The sequence below is a fragment of the Aotus nancymaae genome, unplaced genomic scaffold (genome assembly GCF_030222135.1).
Source record: "Aotus nancymaae isolate 86718 unplaced genomic scaffold, 86718_ANA_hifiasm-v0.15.2.pri h1tg000036l, whole genome shotgun sequence".
Lineage (NCBI taxonomy): Eukaryota > Metazoa > Chordata > Mammalia > Primates > Aotidae > Aotus > Aotus nancymaae.
Window position 1 is genome coordinate 5,965,077 of NW_026988450.1, and position 26,401 is coordinate 5,991,477.

At 42.9% G+C, this 26,401-nt stretch overlaps 1 protein-coding gene across 3 annotated transcripts in view; it reads left to right on the forward strand.

The window, feature by feature from the left end:
• Positions 1-26,401, forward strand: part of RGS20 (regulator of G protein signaling 20) — a 96,373-nt gene that overhangs the window by 35,507 nt on the left and 34,465 nt on the right. The window contains exon 1 of one of the 3 annotated variants that reach the window (XM_064384185.1): positions 411-454. The exons of the other annotated variants lie outside the window; for them this stretch is intronic. The gene's annotated coding sequence lies outside the window, so the exon portion shown is untranslated. Of the gene's footprint in view, positions 1-410; positions 455-26,401 lie in introns of those variants that run through there. 3 annotated transcript variants of the gene reach the window in all.

Consider the following 26,401-nt stretch of genomic DNA (forward strand, 5'->3'; position numbering starts at 1 on the left):
CAGTGAGCCGAGATTGAGCCACTGCACTCCAACCTGGGCAACAAGAGCAAAACTCTGTCTTAAAAAAAAAAAAAAAAAAAGAGTACCTACCTAATGGGCTAGCAGACAGCATTCGGTAAACTAATAACATAGAGCTCTTATAACTGGTTGGTACATACCAAGCAAAAGCTGTTATTACTATTATTATATTGATATAATTGGCTAGACTTCAAACTATAAATAAGATCAGGAACAGAATGCATATTTTTGTATACTATAAAGAGTGTGCATAATGAAACACATGTCCATCAACAAAATTTTTAAAACGGCCAATTTTTTTTTTTTTTTTTTTTTTTTTTTTTGAGACTGGGTCTCACTCTCTCACCCAGGCTGGAGTGCAGCGGTACAACTGAGATCCACTGCACCCTTGAACTTCCAGATTCAAGGGATCCTCCCGCTTCAGCCTCAGGAGTAGGTGAGACTTAAGGTGCCTGCAACTGCACCTGGCTACTTTTTTCATTTTTTATAGAGACAAGATCTTGCTATATTGCCAGGGCTGGTGAACAGCCAGCTTACAAGAATCTGAAAATGTACCTTACGAGCTTGAAGTGCTAACTTGTCTGAGACTGTAAACGTTTAAGCTGAAACATCCCTTATATAAAAAGTACAGAATGATGAAAATCAGGTTTCTTATTCCACCTCCTTCATTTTACAGTTGAGGAAACATTGAGAGAGGTTAAGGGTCTGGTCCGGAGATCTCCTGCTAATTAGGGGCCAAAACAGAATGAGGACTTCTGACTCATTCCCCGGGTCGCTTACACACCACACTGCTAATTTCCTGTTTACTATGGATTAGTGAACTGTTAACATACAGGAAGTATACATAAGGAAAAAGTGTACAAGCATGTGCTATCTATAGCGCCAAGAAAGACCAGGCAGTCATGTCGTGGCTACTGTTGTCCCACAGCTTTATCTTGGTCCCTCACATTATAAGACATGACCACATGACTCGCCTCAGGTAAGGAAGGTCACAGATCAAGCTACTGTCAGAGCCAGTATTAGCATTTTAGGCCCCACTTGGGTATACATTTGATTGCATATTCTATTAATCTCTTGTAACAGTTTTAGAAATTGTTTTTGAGCTATTTTTGAATTCTTAAAATATCCTTCCTGATGGCTTTGAAGGTCTTTCCTATAAGAAAGCCTTTTAGAAAGGCCTTCAAAATTACACAGAAGGAGATTTTATGGACTAGTGAGAGTAAAAGAAAAAAAGCTTTTTTATTTTAATGCAGTAGCCTGTAACTAGTTTCATTCCAGGCACTTGAGTATCAATTCCTGAAATCCTGCTATTCTGTTTCTGCATGTGGCCATCTAATGACATTCACCTTCCATGGACAGAGGCAGATGGTGGCTTAAAGGTCCAACCCTCGGCCGGGCACAGTGGCTCATGCCTGTAATCCCAGCAATTTGGGAGGCTGAAGTGGGCAGATCACGAGGTCAAAAGATCGAGACCATCCTGGCCAATATGGTGAAACCCTGTCTCTACTAAAAATACAAAAATTTGCCGGGCGTGGTGGCACATGCCTGTGGTCCCAGCTACTTGGGAGGCTGAGGCGGAAGAATCGCTTGAACCCAGGAGGCAGAGGTTGCAGTGAGCTGAGATTGCGCCACTGCACTCCAACCTGGGGACAGAGCAAGACTCCGTATCAAAAAAAAGGTCCAGCCCTCACATGAACAGTTTAAGAATTATATGGCAGAGCCTTTCTAGTGAACATCTGGTCGTTCAAAGTTATTTATAGGGATTGTGTGTCTTCCAGGGAAGGTACTTCTAGGAATTATGCCTGCATCCTTGAAAAATGAAACTGTGGTTTTCTCCAGTGTGTGAACTGGATACTAAGTATCTTGCTCTTTTTTTTTTTGAGCCCCATGAAACCTCTTGCATGAATGCCCTACTCTTGATTTTGCATCTTGGGATGCTTACTACATGTTCTTAAACAGAAGGACAGGGTGTTAAGAAGGGAGTGACTGTCTAGCATGCTCCCAAGCCAGTTTGGCAGAACTTAGTTTTGAAATCACATGTGTCAAGTCAATCCCAATATGATTATAATGTGAATCACTGTCCAGTTGGGAATATTTCAGATTGGTTTTCAGTGCACCACCAGGTGACTCACAATGTGAGCTTCTATTCAAACAAGTACAGTGTCAGTCAGCAACTAACAGGGTTCACTCTGAGTCAGAGCTTAGCATTTAGTACAATAAGGGTGAGTCACTGACTACCCGGCACAATGTGAGATGGTCCCTGAATGTTACCTTGCTCAGCTAGCTCAAGAGTTAAGGCGATGCTGCATGGAGTGAGTCAGTTCATAGTACAATTGAATGGGCTCTTGGAGAGGCCATTCACAATCAAGTTTTATGTGGCTGAGTGCTCAAGGTAATATTATATGATTATGAATTCATGGAGTAGATTACCTTGATTCTAATCCACCTGATTAGAGTCTAGCTAATTGCATGGGGAATCACTTGTGAAATATGAGTAATATGCTCTGTTGCCCAGTAGTGATATTTTACATGAGTTATTTCAATAGTTATTAAAGCCAGTTAACCTTTCTGATTTGGGAATGCTCAATTTCTAGGTACATATTCATTTTACTCTAAAGTGTAACATCCTTTTCATATGAGAATTTGGGTTTGAGGCAAAGGCATCTCATGCAGACCTACCTGCTAGTTTGGCTTCCTGAGGTGCTGTATAAAGAACTCCTACAGGTCAATGATAACAATAATAACAGATCAATGGCACAATAGAAAAATGGTCCAAACAGAAATTCAAGACCAGCCTGGGCAACATGGCAAAACCCTGTCTCTACCCCCTCCCCCATCCAAAATAAAAAAATTAGCTGAGTGTGGTGGTGCACACTGGATACAGGCCATCTGTCAAAACTGTCTGTGTGTGTATGCATATGCAGGCGCACACTGCAAATCTCTTCTTCAGTCTGGCCTACCTGTATACTCTCATTCCGTTATCTTTTGACTTTCATAGTTTCTGTTGAAAAGTTACACTTCTTTGAAGGTAGCATATTTTTATCCTCTGGCTCTTTAAAGTTTTTCTCTTTGTTTTTAACTTACCACAGTGAATATAATGTGCCTGTATGTGGTTTTCATTTTATTTATTCTGCTTTGGGTTAACTGAGCTTCCTGTATCTGTGGATTGATGTCTTTCATCAAGTTTGGAAAATTTTCACTCAATATCTCTTCAAATACAGCGTTGTCTGGTTTTCTGGGACTCAAATCATATATATGTTACACTTTTTCCTTTATGTCTTTTGCTGTCTGATCTGTTTTGTTCATTTCTCATCTCTCTGCTTCACTTTGAATATTTTCTGTTGACCTGTGTTTTAGTTAATTAAGCTGTCTTCCTCTGTGCCTAAGTCTTCTGTCAAACCATCTAGTGAGTTGTTCATTTCAGAACTTCCTTTCTTCTAAATGTAGTATGCCAATTTGATTCATTTTAATACATTTAAATTATCTGATGAAAATTCCTATCATTTCATCAATTTAGTCTAATTCTTGTCTACTAAATCCAATGAGATCATCTGTGTGCCTATATCTATTTTTTATTCATCACATTTTAATCTCTCTTCACATATCTGGTAATTTTTATTATATGTAGATATTGTATATAAAAAAACTGTGTAGGTTCCGGTAATTTCTTTCACCAGCAAGGATAGAATCTCCCTTGGAGGGATTTCTTGTCTAAGGATGAAGGACTGAAGGGCTGATTACTTCAGGCCAGCAGGTATTAGAATGGGTCAGGTCTGGTTAAAGTTTTTTAGGTTTTTTTGTTTTGGCATGGAATCCCCCTCTGTAACCCCCAGGATGGAGTACAATGGCACCATTATAGCCTAGACCTTGTGGGCTCAAGCAGTCTTCCCACTTCAGCCTCCTGAGTGACTGGGATTATAGGCACATGCCAATTCACCTGGCCATTAAAAAATTTTTTTTTGTAGAGATGGGCCTCACTGTGTTACCCAGGCTAATGACTGCAGTTTTGTTTTTTGTTTTTTGTTTTTGTTTTTGAGACAGAGTTTCGTTCTTGTCACCCAGGCTGGAGTGCAATGTCACAATCTCAGCTAACTGCAACCTTCACCTCCCAGGTTCAAACGATTCTCCTGCCTCAGCCTCCTGAGTAGCTGGGATTACCGGCACCCACAACCACACCCAGCTAATTTTTGTATTTTTAGTAGAGACAAGGTTTCACCATGTTGGCCAGGCTGGTCTCAAACTCCTGACCTCTGGTGGTCCGGCTGCCTCAGCCTCCCAAAGTGCTGGAATTACAGGCGTGAGCCACCGCGCCTAGCCGTGACTGCAGTTTTAGTAAGATTTAGCTTATCCCCAGTTCTTTCTTGTTCCTTGAGAATTTTCTCCTGGGTTCTGGAATGAGAGCCTGGTGGACTTCCATCTCCTAGGTCTCAAAAGAATGGAAGGCTCAGTCTTGCCCTCAGAGGTTTTAGGTTTGCTCTTTGCCTCTACCTTCCCCATGTGGCCTCCACATTTGGTAAATGTCTTTAGGGAGCCAGCCATGTATTTGAGGAAGGTCTCGTTACTGAAGGGGACTTGTTCTCCCACATGAGAAAAGAGTCCCTTTATATCCTCAGCTTGTGTTAATGGTCAGCAAAGCTCCTCAGAAAGAAAAACAGCTGGTGACTGCTCAGCTTAGAAGTGCTCTCTTACTCAGAAATTTTAGTTAATGTAATCTTTATGCTTTCACAGTTCTCTGATGACTTTAAAAATGTAATTTTACTTATTTATCTGGGGTTTTTAAGTTGTTGCATAAGAATAGTGATTTAGACCAGGTGTGGTGGCTCACGTCTGTAATCCCAGCACTTTGGGAGGCCAAGGCTGGTGGATCACTTGAGGTCAGGATTTCGAGACCAGCCTGGCCAACATAGCAGAACCCCATCTCTACTAAAAATACAAAAAAATTAGCCGGGCATGGTTGTGTGTGCCTGTAGTCCCAGCTACTAAGGAGGCTGAGGCAGGAGAATCACTTGAACCCGGGAGGTGGAGATTGCAGTAAGCTGAGATCACGCCACTGCACTCCAGCCTGGGTGACAGAGCAGGACTGTGTCTCAAAAAATAAAATAAAATAAAATATTAATTTTCCCTGACCTATTGACATATTTCTTGAATTAAGTTTCTGTGGATTACATTGTTATCTTTCTTTTATATCATTTGTTTCCAATGCAATTCAGAAAGCGTATATTTTAAAATTTGCCATTTTTATGTGTAAAATGTAATACATGTTTTGTAAGTTTGGAAACATTGGAAAGGAAAGAAGTATGTTAAAATTTTTGCAACTCTTTATGCTTCAAATTGCAGCTGTGTAATATAGAAAGCATGAGCATTGGAATGAAGGAGAACTGGGCTCAAATTTTGACTTTGATCACTAGTTTCGTGAGCCTCTGAATCTGAATGTGTATAGTAGTGATAAGAATACTTGTTTTAAAGTAATACATGTATGGCAGAGCTATTCTCTTGCACGGCTGTGGTGTTCAAGAGAATATGAGTGAGTGATACCTCTTACCAATATTCCTCTAATATTTATCATTATTTTAAGCCTCCAACCATGGATAATTTGATTTTAAACATTTATATTTTGATATATTTCTATCTGGCACAGTTTCTAAAATTTTCACCATTTGAACAGTGTTCTTTTTTTATTTTTTTATTTTTATTTTTAATTATTATTGTTATTATTTTTAAAGACGGAATTTCACCATGTTGGTCAGGCTGGTCTTGAACTCCCGACCTCAGGTGATCTGCCTGCCTTGGCCTCCAAAGTGCTTGGATTACAGGCGTGAGCCACCACACCCGGCTGAACAATGTTCTTAAAAAATTTTAATAGAAAAGACCTGTACCATGACTTAATATCCAGGAAAATATTACTAATTAGTTTATTAATTCATATTTGGCCTAATCTTTGTCACTTATAGACCCCCCAAAAATTACCTCCTGAAACTGAAGAATTTAGAAAAAATTTAGTTGCAGAAAGAATTGCATTCAAAATAGTCACTCTCAGTAAAATACACATTTAACTACTTCGTGTTATATCTAGTAGGGCTTATTGTAAGATATTGGCAATAAGAAAACAATATTTAAAAAATTAAGAAAAGGCTAACAGTATTTTCTGGAAAGAACAGCTGGTTGACCTTTGCAGAGGTGAGTCTCTGTGGGGACTATAATTTTAGCATTATCTCCATGAATGATTTCAATATAATTAATTTTCATATTAAATTTCCTGTTGCCAAGTTGCTCTTTTGACTATGGCATTTGCTTCCTGAAAAAAGAATACTATACTAATATATGGAAACAGTTAGATTCTACTCTAAACCTGAGATGAAAATAGTACACCTGGAGGCAGAGTAGCAGGACTCTCCTGACCTGGGCCAGGAGGACAGTGCTGGATGTGTGTGTCCCCAAGGCCTTGGACTTACCTCAGTCTCACCTGTCATCTCACTCTTACTATCTCAGCCTTTATTTCCTTACTGTGATGACAGCTAGCTTCAGTGACAGCCTGCTTCACTGCTCTGACATCCCTATCCCAGAACGACTGCTCTCCTTACCATGGGATCTAGTTATGCAACAACCTGCAATTTATCTAATTCTTACTAGAGCTAAGTTTTTTGCCAAACACGTAAGTCGCCTCCGGCCCCTTGACTGACTGGTTAGGCCATGCTGTTCTTTTGGCAAAATGAAATACTTATTAACAAAAACACCAGAGCATCATAACCAGACCCTGAAGAATACATTTGGCTTAAAGGATGAAAGAGTACTGAAAAGCATAAAAAGAATAAAAGTATGAAAATCTAGTAAAGGTAAACACTCACCCCGAGCACGAGCATGTTAAACAAATGTCATAAACCAAATAGGCTTTATTTCTTTCCTTTATCTTCTAGTGATCTGTATTCAAAATCACGAGGGCATGAAAACTATAAATACTGATTTAGATCGAGAAAACATTTGCTAAAATCTATCAAATCTGTTCTGATAATTAGGAGGCTACATATAGCTTATATTTTCTTTCTTTTTTTTTTCTTTTTTAAGACAGAGTCTCACTCTGTCACCAGGCGTCAGGCTGGAGTGCAGTGGCGCGACCTAGGCTCACTGCAACCTCCGCCTCCAGGGTTCAAGCAATTCTCCTGCCTCAGCCTCCCGAGTAGCTGGGTCTACAGGCGCGCGCCACCACGCCCAGCTAATTTTTTTGTATTTTTAGTAGAGACAGGTTTCACCATGTTGGCCAGGATGGTCTCGATCTCTTGACCTCGTGATTCGCCTGCCTTGGCCTCCCAAAGTGCTGGGATTACAGGCGTGAGCCACCGTGCCCAACCCATATAGCTTATATTTTCTTAATTGAAACAGGTCCTATATGAGCCTTTTACCCAATACGTTAGCACCGGGGTCTCCGTCCTAGGTCTCTGTACCCAACTGCCTTATGTTGTCTCACTGAAAGGTTATAAATTGCTGTGATTCCCTGAGAAGAGTGTGAAGTGCATAACCACTGAACATTTCAAGTCTGAAATTTCTTCAATTTTAGATCTGTTTGTTCAGCATATCCACTATTTGACACTTAAGGCCTAGGGGGAGGGAGATCTAAAATTCAGTAGATATTTTGGTGCAAACTGTAGAAAACTAAAACCTCAAGGAGCAGAGATTCCCCCACACACATCCTAGGAACCGCAGACAAAAACATTCTGTCAGCTGAGCCCAGAGAACTGTCTTGGGAATGCTAAGGCTGTGTGGGACAAAGTAATGCGCTGGAGTTTCTATTAGCCCTTTCGAATCAACAGCAGGTCTTCTGGGAAAAGGACTCCAGAGGCCTTCACTGATGGGCCTATACACATCGTCCAAATCCATCGAATTGTGGCCACGCACAGCTGTGGTGTGAGGGGCACAGTTCTGTGGGGTGACAGAGGCGTCTGTGCCTGGAGCCACGTGATCTAGATTCATATCTCTTTGGGGCTGAGATGTCAGGCACATTAGGACAACCTCCTTGAGGCTGAGTTTCCCCCATTGACAAATGGGATCTCAAAAAATCTCCAAAAAATCATTACAAATATTAAATGTAAGATGTGATACATTTGCTCATGGAAACACAGGGGGACATCATGCACTGTTTAGGCTCTGATCGAGCTTGGATTTATTCCAGTGTCAGGATTTGCCATTGAAGCTCACAGGAGGGGACTGACTGGATCTAGATTCTATTTTTAAACAGTTAGTAAATGTTTTAGGCTTTGTGGGCCATGTGCTTTTTATTGCAACTACTCAACTCTGCTACTATAGCAGAAAGCGGTAGGAGGAGAGGGAAGGTAGTTGATATGGGACTAATTGTAGCCATCCAGATGAGAGAGGGGGCTGCCAGCCTAGGAGAAGCAGCGGGGATGCAGTGCAGGCCTGGTGTGAGTCCTGGAGACACAGTGAGCTTGCTGAGTGACACGCATGAGGAGTCAAGGTGGCTCCTTGTTGTGGGTGGATGGTGGCACCATGTGTGGCCGTGGAGAAGACAGGAGGAGAAACAGGGGCTGGAGGGGGAGATGCAGGATTCTGTGTTAGACCCTAGAGATGTCCAGGAGAGTTCCAGCTGTGGTGCTAGGCAGCTGGTTCGATCTCTGTGTGTGGCAGCCAGGGAATGGCCTGGGTTAGAGGCAGAAGTGTGGATTTATTAGGCTCTGATGATGTGCAGCTTGCCGTACTGTGGTACGCTAAGTGATCATGATGTTATGGTGGGAATCTCTTGAGCATAATCTGTAGGATGTTACTACTATAGAATCTACGCTTCCTTTTCTCAATTATCCGTAAACAGTCTATGAAGAGTTTCTGTTTATGACAGGAGTCAGCAAACAAGGCACAGGGCCACCTCCAGCCCTCTGCCTGCTTTTGTATGCTCTGAACACTAAAATTGGTTTTTCTTTTTTCCTTCCTTCCTTCCTTTCTTTTTCTTTCTTCCCTCTTTCATTCTCTCTCTCTCTCTTTCTTTCATTTTATTTTGAGACGGAGTCTCATTCTGTCACCCCGGCTGGAGTGCAGTGGCAGGATCTTGGCTTACTACAACCTCCATCTCCTGGGTTCAAGAAATTCTTTTTTTTTTTTTTTTTTTTTTGAGACGGAGTTTCGCTCTTGTTACCCAGGCTGGAGTGGTGCAATGGCGTGATCTCGGCTCACCGCAACCTCTGCCTCCTGGGTTCGGGCAATTCTCCTGTCTCGGCCTCCTGAGTAGCTGGGATTACAGGCACGCACCACCATGCCCAGCTAATTTTTTGTATTTTTAGTAGAGACGGGGTTTCACCATGTTGACCAGGATGGTCTCGATCTCTTGACCTCGTGATTCACCCACCTTGGCCTCCCAAAGTGCTGGGATTACAGGCGTGAGCCACCGTGCCCGGCAAGAAATTCTTTTGCCTCAGCCTCCTGAGTGGCTGGGACTACGGGTGCCCACCACCATGCCCAGTTAATTTTTTTGTATTTTTAGTAGAAATGGGGTTTCACCATGTTGGTCAGAGTTGTCTCAAACCCTGACCTCAAATGATCTGCCTGCCTCGGCCTCCCAAAGTGCTGGGATTATAGGTGTGAGCCACTGTGCCTGGCCAAGAATGGTTTTTACATTTTTTAATTGTTAGGAGAAAAAGTCAAAAGAATAAGGCCAGGCATGGGCTCATCATCCCTGTAATCCCAGCACTTTGGGAGGCCGAAGTGCAAGAATCTCTTGAGACTAGGAGTTTGAAACCAGCCTGGGCCACAAAGCAAGACCCAGCCTCTGCAAAAAAAATAAAAAATAAGCCAAGTGTGGTTGCATGAGCCTTAGTCTCAGCTACTCAAGAGACTGATGAGGGAGGATCGCTTGAGCCAGGAGGTTGAGGCTGCAGTGAGCTGTGGATTGCACCACTACACTTCAGCCTATGCTACAGAATGAGATGCTATCTCAAAAAAAAAAAAGTAAAAGAGAAAAAGAAGAAGAATATTTCGTGACACATAAAAATTTTATAGAATTCAGATTTCAGCATTCATAAAGTGATTGGAGCACAGCCATGCTCATTTGTTTGATGTTTAAAGCTGCCTTTGTGCTTTAGAGGCAGAGTTGAGTAGTTACAGGCAGACCACGCGGCCAATACAGACAGACCAAAGCGTACAATATACATGCTCTGGTCCCTTACTGAAAACGTTTGTCTACATCTGGACTGTAGCATAAAAGTAGGTGTGGGGTATTACTAGGTTTTTGTAAGAAACAATCTGTATGAAAGTAAATATGAAGTTCAAGCAATAACAATTTTATTTCTTACAGAAATAGTCCACTCTTTAAAAAAAAGTCGTAAGACTGACCAAAAATCCAATTAAAGGCAATATCCTATAGGAAATAAAATCAAAGGACCCAACTTTAAGATTCCTTTGGGTATCTACTATTTCAACATTCAGCGTTTTCGTATTAACAGGAAAACTTAGTAGCAATTAACAAGCCCCGAAAGGCCTAATGAAGAAGGACCACAGGGAAATAATATGCACAAAGGTTTTGTGGCTAAGAGAGCTCGGATGGCTTTCAGAGATTTCAAATTACTTGCAGCTTGAAAGCTTTAAATAGAATAGGAGCTTGCTATTTCATATCATTATCATAGGAGAATCATCCCAGGATAAAATATTCTAATAACGGACACAAGACAAAGTTTGAGGAGGCAATGCTACTGTCCACGGGGGACCGTAGGGAATTTTCTATGGGCATAAGTGGAATTTGTGAAAAAAGAAATGTAGAGGGAAAATTTGCCCAGACATTCCTGTAAGAAGTAGAGAAAGCTAGTTACTTACAAACACATCTTCTGTACATTTTTATCCTGAATTTGCATGTACGTTAACACATTTCATAACCCATCTGCTGTAATTGATGGAGAGGAAGATCTTCAGCAAATATTCACTCAGGCCTAATGTCTGTTAAGATTTGTGCTCAGCACAAGCAGAATGGGTTAGGGCTGCCCTGGCAGACTGGAGCCAACTGCAGGTGAATTCCCGCAGCACTGGGTAAGGGCCTGCTCTCACTTATGGTCAAACTAGGATGCCCTGTCCATAAGAGTTTCCTCGTTTCCAGCTAATAATTTAGGGGCAGTGGTAGGAAGCATCAACAGAAATGTTATTCATTAAAGACAGTTCAAATAAAAATGAATGTTATTTTAAGGAAGCTAATCTTTTAATAAGTGTACTTTATAATATCCAGATAATAGCCACATGTGATATCCAACAAAATTAACAGTAAGCAGTTAGCATCATCTAGTACGTAACTATATCACATTTCTATCTCATTAGTCTCTTTACTTATCTTCCTATCATCCATCTTCTTTTTCATACGCCAACTTGAAGAAACTAGACCTGCTGCCCCATCCATTGTCCCACATTGAATGCATTTGCTGCTTCCTTCAGTTGCTAACTTGTTCCTGTATTCTCTAAATTTTTGCAAACTAGATGTTAGACCTAAAGGCTCAAATAAATTCCTGTCGCATCACATCAGAGAGACACAATGCCTGCACAATTGGCTCACTTTTAGTTATGCAAAGGACTTTATTTCTAAAGCTTGATAGGTCAGTCCAAAGTATAGAGAGTGGCTGACGGGTGCAAGGCATGTTGGGCACACACTGCAAAGGCAGCAGGTGCTACTCTTACTACAGCGGCCTTCTGCTTGCTGAAAGAGCTTGAGTGTCCACTCCAGGCCACACTTTGGGAGCTCTGTTCCTCAGCAGGGCTGGAATACCTCCTTGATGGCTGTGGGGCTGGATCCCACCCCCTTGCCTTGCACCAACGGGAGCTACTGCTCTGCCTCCCTCTGGCTATAATTTCCTGCCTGACCTGAGGAGGGATGATGATGACGATGATGAGGTTGCATTTCCCTCCTGCACTGTTACTTTGAAGAATGTTCTAGATGAGGAAAATGCATCACCTTCAGGGGACATCAGATGTTACCTAGACCCTTGTCCTGGTATTGAGGGTACTCAGAGTGTACCTAGAAGTAAGTGTGACCATTAGGGAGCAGGGAAGGAGTGTTTTTCTTTTCTCTTTGGGAGGCTGTGTTCCTTCCATCACATCAGAACCAAAGAAGAAACTGGCCTCCTCCTAATGCTCCATTGCCTTCAACATTACTTCCATATAATAATCCTGTGGCACTTTGACAGAAGTATGGATTTGTGGCGGATTTAAATTCATATCAAATGTCAGTTCCCATTTTTTAGGGTTATATTGAAGAACGCATAGCACATGATACCCCGTGGGCTCCAGATTACTTAGATTTCAAAACCAGAAAGAGAAATGAAATACGTATGAGATTGAATACAGTAAGGGCTTATGAGGCATTGATTACTCATATTTATTGTTTTCTCTATTAAAGAAAACCTGAACTGTAATTAGTTAAGATGCATTTCTGTTTTTCCAGATGCACCATGGGAGCCCACTTTTTCACCTGGTGAATGTTGAAAAGACTATAAATACGATAATTCTCTAGGCGAAAGAGCGCTGCAGGTGCTTACAACCAAGGAAGGAGCTTGCATTTCTGATCTTTGTACTGACCTGTGCCTATAAAGGAAAACACTGAAATGCTATGTAACGTGACTGGCATGTTCATTTGCATTTCACACCGTAGCACGATGGTCAGGGAAAGTTTTTTTATGGTACATTTTTTGTTCAAATACATATTAAAATTTCTGCTGTTAGGAACTTTATGCTGTTCCCAGCTGTGATGTGTCAATAGCGTTTCCTCCAGAAGTCAGGCAGCTGGCCCCTGCACTGACCACGCACGATGCCATGCGATGCTCCTGTGTCTGTCCTTCTGGTACCTGTGTACCCGCGTTTGCCACCAGCATGCCACATCTGCTATGCCCACTGCCTTTTGTCTCTCTCTATTCTCTTTCTTGGGTATTTTTTCCTTCCTTTTCTCATGTGTCTCAGGTTTACGTCACAGAATCATGACTTTATGGAATAGAAAGAAAAATGACTCAGCCAATAGCAGCCCAGAGCAGGTAACTGACTCATGTCAGGTGAACAAGTTAGTGACGGAACAGAACTCACAACCTGTATTTCTGTGCTTTTTTGGTACTCAATCCACTGTGCTGCCTTTAAGGTAAATTAAAATACCAGCATTTAAAAACCATTTTATGACATACATTCATAGAGATATGTAATCATCACTGCAATTCATTTTAGAATATTTTCATCACTCCAAGAAGAAACCCAGCACCCCTTAGCCGTCAACCACCAAGTCCCTTCCTCCAGCAGCCCCAGGCAGCCGCTGAGCTACTTTCTGTCTCCACAGATTTGTCTGTTTTGAACATTTCATATAGATGGATTCATATGATACACGGCCCCCCTCTAGCTGGCTTCTCTCACTCAGCATCCTGTTTGCACAGGTCAGCCATGTAGTGGCAGGTCACCGTGGCATGTTAAAATGAGAAGAAAAACTTGGTGGTCATTTTGCCTCCAGTTCACAGAGAAGGAAAGCAAAGCCTAGGGAGGTGGCTTCAGGCTCCAATCACAAAGCCCAGCAGGAGAAGCGTGAGGACCCGACCAGACCCTTCACCACTCACCGCCCCCAGCAGGCTTCCTGGTGCCTCCCTGACATTCGTGCAAAGGTGCTCTGCTTGGTGAACTGGCAGATTTACATGCCTGTTCTCTGGTCTTTCCGTTCTCAGTTTTGCCCAGTTACTTTTGTCATTGCTCGCGTATCCTTGGAGGCATTCTGGGTTACTTCTAGGTTTGTGAATGGTCAAGGTGCCAGATGTCTGAGGGTGGGTAAATGGGGTCCCTGCTATTTCAGTCCCTGCTGAATAGAGACACAAGGGACTGGGCCAATTTGTTTCCAGTCTTTTTTCCCCCCTAGGTTAGAATTGGTGCAATCATAGCTCTGCAGCCTTAACCTCGTGGGCTCAAACTGTCCTCCCACCTCAGCCTCCCAAGTACGTGGAACTACAGGTGCACCATGCCTGGCTGATTTTTACATTTTTAAGAGACAGGGTCTCACTATTTGCCTAAGCTGGTCCTGAACTCCTGGACTTAAGCAATCCACCTGCCTTAGCCTCCCAAAGTGCTGAGACTCCAGGTGTGAGCCACAGCACCCAGCCTTGTTTATAATCTTTAAACCCCTATAAGGTCTTTCCATATTACTCATCCTATTTTTACATTAAATATCAATAAGTTTATATAACAAGAAATGTAAACAAAAAATATCAATATTATAAAATATCAATAAGTACTAAAGTTTGAAAAAGAATGGCACCAGAGTAGCACCTGGGTTTCAGAGACCTTTGATATACATTCTCTCATTTAATCCTCTTAACAAGTCTCAAGGCAGCGGATGTTACACGCGTGAGGAGGTGGAGGCTTAGGAAGGTGAAGTAATTTGGTCCGGGCCTCACAAGAGGCAGAGGTCAGGATGGCAGGGCTCCTCTGACTGGATACCCCATGCTCTCCTCCCGATGTCGCACTGGGCTTCTGGACATCCTGGCCTGGTGCTCTGTTTCCAGCGAGTGTTCTGTAGGGACCAGCTGTGGCCGGGAAGACCAGCCCAGGACTCAGAGGACTCCTCCAGGTCAACCCGATATTCCCACTTGGCCCTCTGTCCCCAGTCACAGCAGGGCTGCTCGCATCCTGACCTGGCTTCGTGGGACACCTCTCCACGCCCCTCACAGCATCCCGCTTTGCTCTCTGGGCCTTGGTCTGCCAGCAGCAACATGCCCTGGCCTTCATACTTGTCTCTTTTTTTTTTTTTTTTTCTTTTTTTTCAGATGGAGTCTTGCTCTGTTGCCCAGGCTGGAGTGCAGTGGCGTGATCTCGGCTCACTGCAACCTCCATCTTGTAAGTTTAAGTGATTCTCCTGCCTCAGCCTCCTGAGTAGTAGCTGGGATTACAGATGTGCACCACCATGCCTGGCTAATTTTTGTATTTTTAGTAGAGAAGGGGTTTCACCGTGTTGGCCAGGCTGGTCTTGAACTCCTGACTTCAAGTGATCCGCCCCCACCTCAGCCTCCCAAAGTGCTGGGATTACAGGTGTGAGCCACTGCACCCGGCCCATACTTGTCTCTTAATGTTCCTTTCTGTTTGATTTCTTACTGAGATCTGGCTAGTCTTTGAGAACACTGCCTCCCGCATGGCCCTGGTAATTTCCCACAGAAATTCTGCCACTGCAGGACTTAGAAGTACAGTGGGTATCTCTGCTGTCTATTGTCACTTCTAAAACATCCCTTCTCTGAAAAATCCCAACTCTTAAATTCTGACACATTCTACAAAAATGGTTGAAACTTCAGGTCATTATGCTGAACGAAATAAGCCAGACACAAAAGGACAGATATTGTATGCTTCCCCTTACATGGTACTTAGAGTAGTCAAAATTAGGGAGACAGAGCTGGCACACACCTGTAGTCCCTGCTGCTTGGGAGGCTGAGGCAGGAGGATCACTCCAGCGCAGGAGATTAGGCTGCAGTGGGATGACTGTGCCTGTAAATAGCCACTGCACTCCAGTGTGGGCAACAGAGTGAGACCCTAAAAAAAAAGGGAAAAAGTTATAGAGATAGAATTGCAGTTGCCAACATCGTTGGTGAGATTGATCCACAAACTGAAGTAGTTGGAGATTGTTCATTCTCATCATTGAATAATACCCCATTATATAAACACATTCACTTATCCATTCTACTTTCTTTTTCTTTGTTAGAGTCTCGCTCTGTCACCCAGACTGGAGTACAGTGATTCGACCTCAACTCACCACAACCTCCGCCTCCTGGACCCAAGGAATTCTCCCACCTCAGCCTCCTTAGTAGCTGGGACTAGGCACATGTCACCACATCTGGCTAATTTTTGCTTTTTTTTTTTTTTTTGGTAGAGATGGGGTTTTTACTGTGTTGCCCAAGCTGGCCTCAACTTCTGGGCTCAAGCCGTCCGCCCGCTGTATCTTCCCCAACTGCTGAGATTACAGGCATGAGCCACTGTGTCCAGCCCCATTCTACTATTGATGAGCATTTGAATAGTTTTAGGCTGTTAGGTGTAGAACATCCAAGAACATCCTAATACATGGTTTTGATGCAGCGTTCTCAAGGAGTATATACCAAGGCCTGGAATGGCTGGGTCAGAGGGTGTGCATGTGGTCAGCTGAAACACATTCTGTGAGTGTTCCTAACTGCTTATACCAATTTACACTTCCATCATCAGCCTGCGGGAGCGTTCTGGTTGCTCTCTCTCCTCATCACTTGGCATTTCCTTCGCTATTTTAGCTGCTCTTTCGCTTGGGGATGTGCATGTCATTCCCTGTCTATGCATAGTTGCAATATTTGCATTGGCTCATTACCCTGACCATTAGGTTATGGATGCTGCTGTGAAAATGAAGAAAAGGATAAGCTTTTAAATGTATAAACAAAATGACTGGTTCTTTTTTTTCTTTTCTTTTCTTGAGATGGAGTCTCGCTCTGTTGCCCAGGCTAGAGTACAGTGGTGCAATCTCAGCTCACTGCAACCTCTGTCTCCTAGGTTCAAGAGATTCTCCTGCCTCAGCCTCCCGAGTAGCTGGGATTACAGGCCAGTGCCACCATGCTCGGCTAATTTCTGTATTTTTAGTAGAGACGGGATTTCACCATGTTGGCCAACCTGGGCTCGAACTCCTGACCTCAGGTGATCCTCCCGCCTCAGCCTCCTGAAGTACTAGGATTATAGGCGTGAACCATCCGTGCCCAGCCCAAAATAATTGATTCTTATATTTTTGACAAAGAGATCAAATGGATCAGTTCATACACTGGCAGTTAATTTCGTTTCCTCTAAACAAAAATGGACAGGTTAATGTATGAAGCAGCTGTGTTATCAATATGATACGTGTGTGTGCTTCTATAGATAGATGTATATGTACATACATAACTATATATTTTGCTGGACACATAATATTTTAGGTGCCTACTTTATGCTAGACACTGTTCTACCATCATGGAAAAAAGCACTGCTCTGTTTTACTGTTGATTTTTTTAAAAATCTGAACATGGTGAACCAACGATGAGGCTTACAACATTTGTTACAAGAAAGGAAATCTCAATTCAGAAAAATGTTGGCCGGCTCTGGTGGCTCACACCTGTAATCTCAGCACTTTGGGAGGCAGAGGCGGGTGGATTGCCTGAGGTCAGGAGTTCCAGACCAGTCAGGCCAACATAGTGAAACTCCATCTCTACTAAAATACCAAAAAATTAGCCGGGCATGGTGGTGTGTGCCTGTAATCAGCTTATTGGGAGGCTGAGGCAGGGGAATTGCTTGAACCACTGAGGTGGAGGTTGCAGTGAGCTGAGATCGTGCCACTGCACTCCAGCCTGGATGACAGAGTGAGACTGTCTCAAAAAAAAAAAAGAAAAAGAAAAATGTTATTGACTGACTAATCTGGAATGCCTGTTACACAGTCCCAGAATTAATTTTGATCCTATTCTGGCTATGTCTGCACCCCAGCCAGCCACCTTCCACAGCAGTTAGGTCCCTGACAGGAGATGCCACCCAAGAAGCCACAAACAGCAAACAGGTTTCTGCCTAGGATCTCTGCCAGCTCTGCAGCCTTGGTGATGTCACTTACACAGCTCAGCACTCTCCATGCTTCTTTCCAGCCTGAGCCAAGCAGCATCAGGGAACTTGTTCTTCTGTCCCTTGGCCTTGCCTACCCCACCTTCCACAATGAAACATATTTCCCAAGAAAAGCACACTCACCCTAAAGCCAGGTCCCTCCCTACCAAGTCTTAGCACTAGATGCTGCTTCAGAAGGAGGAGCAGAGCAGAAAGACCACAGAGGGAAGAAGGGCATTTGTGGCGCTCTCATCGCTCCTCCCAGAATTTTATCTTTTATCCATGGTGAGAATGGAGGCAGAATGAGTGGCCGGGAGACTTCCACCGTTTTTCAGGCCTGAGATGTTAATGAGGGCCGTGGCACGTGGAGAACAGGGCAGACGTGAGAGGCATGCTGGGAGACAGACTTCCTTTGCCTTCCCGGGAGTTAGAACTGGGAGGAGTTGAGGATGACAAGTTTTCTTGAACAACTAGACTGGACAGATAATAACACTGCTTACCAAGAAAGAAAAAGTAAGAAGGGGTAGGTTTGTCTTGGGAGATAACTTGGACTTTTTTTTTTTTTTCCGAGAGCAAGTTTCACTCTGTCACCCAGGCTGGAGTGTAGCTGTATGATCTCGGCTCACTGCAACCTCCGCCTCCCAGGTTCAAGCAATTCTCCTGCCTCAGCCTCCCAAGTAGCTGGGACTACAGGAACCCACCACCATGCCCAGCTAATTTTTGTATTTTTAGTAGAGACTGGTTTCACCATGTTAGCCAGGCCAGTCTCAAACTTCTGACTTCAAGTGATCCTCCTGCCTCTCCCTCCCAAAGTGCTGGGATTATAGGCGTGAGCCACCGTGTCCAGCCATAGCATTGATTTAAGACGTTAATTTTTCTGTTGTAAGTAATTTGCCTGTTTTTTCTATAATTTGCAATAACTACGTAGAAATTCTCATTAGGGAGCCTGTTCCTTGCTGGGAAACAGTAAAAAGCTGGCCATTCTCATGCAAACTGTTCATGATAGCCTGACACATTCCTCAGCCATTTGAAGGGTTCCTAAAGCAGCCACAGACAAAAGATTTTCCCAACTGTTTAATACTTTCAGAGGTGCTCTGGGCTAAGTTTTCACCTGGAAGGCAGTCCAGCTGCAGTTTTCTTCAGAATGCCACTGTTTCCTGGGATAAGCAAAGTCTTAATAAAGATTTCAGTCAGTACTTGCAAAATGCTCCTTCATCGTTGGCTGAGCTTAGGAAAGAACAAATAAAAACATCCATAATTTATTAATTTCCTTCGGATCTCACTCTCTTATTCTTTCTAATACTTCCCAAAAGGCCATTGTAAAAGTTGAGTTATATAGGATGTTCATTTAGTAATGGCAGAAGAGAAGAGAAAGACATTCTTATTATAGTCTAAAGTCTTCAGTGGCTTAAAACCTCCTGGGGCTTACACATTTGGCAACGGTTATATAAACAAAAGTGTAAAGATTTCCATGATAAGTCACTGAAAAACAGATGGTAAGATGCTTAAATGGTTTTTTAAAAGATGAGGACATCTGTAAGCATCCATCTGGAAGTAATTATAATTCAAAAGTCTTTTGTTACTATTAAGCTTCCAGTTGACTTCTCCTACTAGAAAACAATGGACCAGCTTTTTCTTAAAATAGACAAAACCAAAATAGACAATAAAACCAAAAGATAGATATTTTTGAAAACTCATAGATTTGCCCAGAGGCAAAGTTTAGAATTTCCACAAAATCCCACCGGATAAGAAACTGTTAGCTTTCTATATCAAATGTAGTGGAAGGGAGACCTTTGATGGATTTTTTTGGTCTATTTGTGCTGAAGTCAGTGCAAGTAATTCTAGCTCTTCATTAATATTTCATGAGCCACAGTGAGATGGACTTTTGTCTGGTGATGACTATACTGCTGGATGATGGGCCAGCATTCTCTCAAACTTAGAATCGCTTCATCTCAGCATCCTACTGAACAGGACGTCACTGCTGACCAGCATTCGGCTTCAGTCTCAGCTGCTCACAGTAACAGGTAGAAGCCTTGGGCAGCAGAGGGCCTGTTTGTGACTTCAGCAGCATCTGGTGATCCAGTGTTACCTTGCGGTAAACGATTCAGAGAAAGCCACATTCCCCTGTTGCTATTTTCAGGTAGGCAGATAAACCCAGGGAGAGTTTAGCATGGATTCGGCAGGTCTGTTTTTCTAACCTTATTGTGTAGGTTCTTGAATGAGAATCTAGCTAGCAGCCAAAAAAAAAAAAAAAAAAAGACTTCCTGTGAGCTCATCCTTCTCAAAGCCAAACATCTTCACAAACTGTTTCCTTCAGGCTCTGGAAGCCAAGAGCCCTTCACATGTTATTTGTCCGTCCCTCCAACACACTTGATGTCTCCTGACCCCAGTCAAATGGCTTTTTCGTCTTTATCTTCCCATTCACTTGACTTCCAATTATCTCTGAAGTCAGAGGCACACATGGGGTGAGAGGCTCCTGGATCACAGTTTCCTCCTCCGCCACCTACATGTGAGCATCCAACTTTAAGACCAAGTGTTTAAGACCAGAGGACCCTAGAACGAACTCAGTCAACCCTCTGCTGCTTTGCTATTTAGTGTATTGAGTGGCCCCTGGATGTGCTGGCGAAGGTGGCATCTGTGGAAAATCATCCTGCATCCAAGGCAAAATAGTATTAGAGAATGATTTCCCAGGCAGGAGAAACCTGAAAGGCAGGATGACCAAGAGGAAGGTAAAATTAGGCGTAAATTGGAACAGATTGCGCTAAATACTCAGAAACGTTACTGCGGAGAACAAGGAAATGAGAGTGTCTCTTGAGGCCGCAGTACAAGAGGATATTCCTGGAATATCACCGTGCCTCCTATGCACCTGGTAACCACAGTCAGTGGGAGCTCAAAAAACAGTGAAATTGAAATGAATGAGGCTCATGAAGAAAGGAGCTTTGTCCTTAATGTGGAGCACAACAAAGACTTGATCATTTGAACAGGCTTAAAAAAGTAGTGGGAGAGAGGTATAGGGCACAACTGAGGGACTAAGGTAAAATTATAGCATCCTAGTGCAATGCAAGGGGAAGGCATACAGCTGAAAGTTAGGAGGGAGACTCCCTTGTTTGTGTCCATCTGCTATAGTTGGTGTATTGGGGATTACCAAAGCTGTAAAATCCCCAGACGTAGCTCTCTGGCTTCACATTCCACCCCATTTTAGTGTCATTAGTCATTTCTTGACTGTGAAAATAGAAAGCGGGCCAAATGTCCGATCAGTTAACTGCAGCATATCGTAACAAAAATTGGGGAGGAGTGACGAACCTAAGTGACCGAGTGGCTTGGTATCAGAGCTGTCTTCACACTGGTCCCATTCTTCCTTATCTCAGATGACAAAGCATTCCTCCTGCTTGTCAACCACATTTTTTTGTGAAGCGTTTGATGTTTTTCTATGTCTTGATAGCCTTGCTGTATCTATTGAGATTTAAAGGATCTTGGCTGAACGTGGTGGCTCACGCCTGTAATCCCAGCACTTTGGGAGGCCCAGGTGGGCAGATCATGAGGTCAGGAGTTAGAGTCCAGCCTGGCCAACATGGTGAAACCCTGTCTCTACTAAAAATACAAAAATTAGCTGGGCATGGTGGCGCATGCCTGTAGTCCCAGCTACTCGGGAGGCTGAGGCAGGAGAATCACTTGACCCAGGGAGGTAGGTGGAGGTTGCGGTGAGCCGAGATCACACCACTGTACTCCAGCCTGGGCAACAGAGCAAGACTCCATCTCCGGGGGAAAAAAAAGATTTAAAAAATCTTTCCAAAATGTTTAAAGAGTAAGAGAGACGCTCTTGGGGAGTGGCTGGACAGGTAACGATTCTCCTGGGAGGCCAGAGGCCAGAGGCCAGAGGCCAGAGGCCAGGCTAACAGGCTCCTGCATCTCATGGCTTCTTAGGATCCCAGAAAATGAATGGCAAGCTTACGCTTTGCATTTTAGAGGTGAAGGAAATGAGGGACCGAAAGAGTTAACCAGGATACACATTGAGTTTAAAGGTCACGACCAGCTACCATGTCTGAGGGTGAGGTTCGGGATTCATGCCTTTGGGTCATTGTGGAGCCATCAGAGGTAGGAGGTACTGTCACCTTGACCCTGAAATACTCACAACGCCAGTCCAGAAAAAAATCCATCTGGAAGTGCATTCGGTACCTCGGGTTCCATACAGTTCCGAGGCGGGAGATGAAAGGTTAAAGCTGCCTGACGCATTCACGATGCTTGACAGAGAGCGTTCGATCTGAAGATCAGTGACGCTGAAACTACTGAAAACGGCACATGTGTATGGAAGGAACAGATGGAGACGTTGGGAGATGGGATAATCGGTGATTTTTTTTTAACTCTTAGAAATTTTCTTTGAAAGTAGCAAATAAAGGCAGACACAGGCAGGGAAGGCAGCTATGGAAAGGAAGTCGTGAAAGTTAGAAGCAATAGTTGGAATAGAGCAATACATACAGGAGATGCAGAAAAGTAAAACACTGGACTTGCCGAGCTACTAAAACTTACAAAGACTACCACTGGGAGCAGTGATTCACGCCTGTAATCCCAGCACTTTGGGAGGCCAAGGTGGGCTGATCACTTGAACCCAGGAGTTTGAGACCAGCCTGGGCAACATGGTGAAACCCCATCTCTATTAATAATACAAATATTAGCCAGGCATAGTTGCAGGCACCTGTAATCCCAGCTACTCCGGAGGCTGAGGCAGGAGAAATGCTTGGACCTGGGAGGCAGAAGTTGCAGTGAGCCGAGATCACACCATTGCCCTCCAGCCTGAACAAGATCGAAACTCTGTCTCAAAAAAAAAAATTAGCTGGGCACAGTGGCTGGCACCTGTGGTCTCAGCTACTCAGGAGGCTGAGGTGGGAGGATCACCGGAGGCCCAGGAGACAGAGGTTGCAGTGAGCTATAATTGCACCACCGCATTCCAGGCTGGGTGATAGAGTGAGACCCTGTCTCAAGATAAATAAATAAATAAATAAATAAATAAGCAAGCAAACTATCATGTCAGCACAGAAAATTATAAAGCAGCATTCAAAATCATATATATACTCTCTTGTAATCATGTCAACAATTTTTATGAACAAAGGGAAGGAAATACAGAATAAAATTTAAATATTGGCATGTTGGGTTTATGATGTTATTCTTTTTAAAAATGTACTTGGTAATAATTGAAGAGCATTTAATAATTCCAGGTGCTATGTGAGGATTTTACAGGAATTATCATATTTATTCCTCCCAGCAACCCCATGAACCACAAACTATTCTTTTCCTGATTTGACACAGAGAAGTTGGGGTGAGGTGCCTGTGCTCATATAGGTAGTGGTGGTACTAGGTCCATTTGATTCCGAATACTTTATTATCCAGTATGGTAAATACCATATATATATATATATATAATTTTTTTTTTTTTTTTTTTTTTTTGAGACAAGGTGTTGCTCTGTCACCCAGGCTAGCATGCAGTGGTGTAATCCCGATTCATTGTAGCCTCTGCCTTCCGAGCTCCAGCAATCCCTCCAGCATCAGCCCCCCTAATAGCTGGGACTACAGGCCTGCACCACCACATCTGGCTAATTTTTTGTTGTTATTGTTGTTGTAGAGATAGGGTCTCCCTATATTGCCCATGCTGGTCTCAGACTCCTGGGCTGAAGTGATCCACCCATGGCCTTGGCCTCCCAAAGTACTGGGATTACAGCTGTGGGCCACCACACCCAGCCCATTATGCTATTTTTTAAAACCCTGATATACTAGTGTACAGGTAGGTATTTAAATGCATGCTTATACTAAAAATTGGGAGATATATGTTAGATACATTTTATATATACTTTATATTAGAAAATGTATAGACATTTTATATACATTATATATAATACGTAATATATACATATATGTAATATATAAATATATTTTATGTACATTCTTATGGAAGAATGATACCATCATCCTGGTGCCTGATATTGGAGGTTTCTTGCTTCTGGTGGAGAAGTGACATTATAGAAAGTAGCAGGGAAGGAGTTGTTATGTGAATAACGATGAACGATTTCTGAAAATGGATTAAATGTGTGTGATACATTGTCTTTGACAAATGTTGACTGATGTGGAAGGACAGAGGTGATGGAAACTCAGCCGTTAAAGGAAGGAAAATGTCTGCTGGGTGTGTGTTCTCTCTCTTTGCTTCTAGAGTCCTTTGTGTCTAGAGTGTCTGAGACTGGGGAAATGAAGGTGACCAGTAGACAGTTGAAGAGAACAGGGACAAACGCCTTCCTGGGCTGGGTTCAGACCTCTCTTTTTTTTTGAGATGGAGTTTCCTTTTGTTACCCAGGCTGGAGTGCAATGGCGCGATCTCGCCTCACCGCAACCTCCGCCTCCTGGTGAGGCAATTCTCCTGCCTCAGCCTCCTGAGTAGCTGGGATTGCAGGCACGCGCCACCATGCCCAGCTAATTTTTTGTATTTTTAGTAGAGATGGGGTTTCACCATGTTGACCAGGATGGTCTCAATCTCTTGACCTCGTGATCCACCTGCCTTGGCCTCCCAAAGTGCTGGGATTACAGGCATGAGCCACCGCGCCCGGCCTGGGTTCAGACCTTTCATTAAATTCCCAGGTATGTTACCAAACAGAAAGGGCAAAGATGCACTGAGTCATGAGGTGAAACACAGAAAGATACATTATTGGTTCTCTAATCATTGATCACATATGTATTAAACACTTTTATGTAAAACAGAATCAGTCAAAGCACTATTAGGAGCCTGAAGAAAGCCATGTAACCAGCAAAAGTACAGATGCCCCGGTACCAGCAAGAGCACAGAGCTAGTATTTGAGGGGCTCTTGCTTCAGGCTATGGGCCAAAAAAAAAAAATTACCAAGATCCTTCACTAAAGAAGAGGTACACATAGCAGATAATATATGAAGAGATGCTCAACATTATCGGTCAAGAGGGAAATGTAAATAAACTCACTGTGAGCTACCACTTACACCTATTAGAATGGCCAGGAAAAAAAAATCTGACAGTGTCAACTACTGACAAATATGTGGAACAATTGAAACTCTCGTTCCTTGCTGGTGGGAATAGAAAAAAGATGCAGCTTCTTTGAAAGACAAGTTGGCGTTTTCTTAGAAAGTGAATAAACATGTACCTACTATGTGACCCAGTGAGTATTTACCCATGAGAAATGAAAACTACACCCACACAAAAATCTCTGCACAAATGTTTACAGAAGCTTTATTCATAAGCACCCAAAACAGGAAATAACACAAATGTCCATCAGTAGGTGCCTGGATAAACAGTTATAATTATACAATTGAGTACTACTCAGCAATATGGAAGAATGAACCACAGATACACACGACTAGGCGAGTCTCAGAAACACTGCGCTAAGTGAAAGAAGCCAGAGTCCAAACAATGCATACCATATGGTTTAATTTGTATGATATTTTGGAAAAGGCAGAACTATCAAGTCAATCTACCAAGTAATAATATATTTCAAAACGTTAAAATCATACAGGCCGCATTTTCTGATCAAAATGTAAAGAAACATGCAAACTAGTTAGGCTAGTCAAGAAATTAAAAATAAAATTCTAAAAGGCTGTGGATAAAAAAGAAATCTGAGCTGCAATTAGATCTGAGGTATCTGGAGGTGAACTACTAGATCTGAGCTATTTGAAAATGAAAATAGTGCTACAGAGCAAAACTCAGTGGATATGATCAAAGCAGTAATTGGATAAAAATGTATACCTTTAAACCCACTTAGTAAAAACCAGCAGTGACTGGAAATAAATGAACTAAAGCTTTAGTGGGAGAGGACAGGAGAAAACTAAGTCATTTTTTAAAAAGTAGATGAAGATTAATGAAAATAAAAGCAGAAATTAATGAAACTTACAGTTAACAAAAAGCAAAATTGATCCATAAAACCCAAAGCCAGTTCTTTGGAAAACAGAACTACAGACTCACCTTTGGCAAATCTGATTCAGATAAGAGGATAGAAAAGCACAAACCATCAGAAATGAGTTACGGTGCAAAACCAGATCAAGACTTTTTTACACAAAAACGAAATACCATATACAAGTTTAATGCCAGTGTATTTGAAAATCTTAGGTAAGATAGATACTTTTCTGAGAAAATGTAGGTTTAAAATATTGAGTCATACGGGAGTAAAAATCCTAAACTGGCTGGGCACCGTGGGTTCACGCCTGTACTCCCAGCACTTTGGGAGGCTGAGGCCGGTGGATCACTTGAGGTCAGTATTTCGAGATCAGCCCGGCCAACATCATAAAACCCTGTCTCTATAAAAATACAAAATTTAGCTGATTATGGTGGTATGCACCTGTAATCCCAATTGCTTGGGAGGCTGAGGCACAAGAATCGCTTGAACCCGGGAGGTGCAAGTTGCAGTAAACCAAGATCGCGCCATTGCACTCCAGCCTGGGCGACATAGCGAGACTCTGTCTCCAAAGAGTAAAGAAAGGCATCAGGCCCCAGAGGATTTAATTAGTTCTACAATATCTTTAAAGAACAGGCAATTCTGATGTTCCAGGGCATTAAAAAGATGGAAATTGCCGGTCACAGTGGCTCATGTCTGTACTATGAATGCCAGCACTTTGGGAGGCTGATATTGGCGGATCACTTGAGGTCAAGAATTCGAGACCAGCCTGGCCAACGTAATGTGGTGAAACCCCATCTGTACTAAAAATACAAAAAAATTTGCCAGGCATGGTGGCGTGTGCCTATGATCCCAGCTACTCGGGAGACTGAGGCATGAGAATCTCTTGAACCCGGGAGGTGGAGGTGGCAATAAGCCGAGATCGGGCCA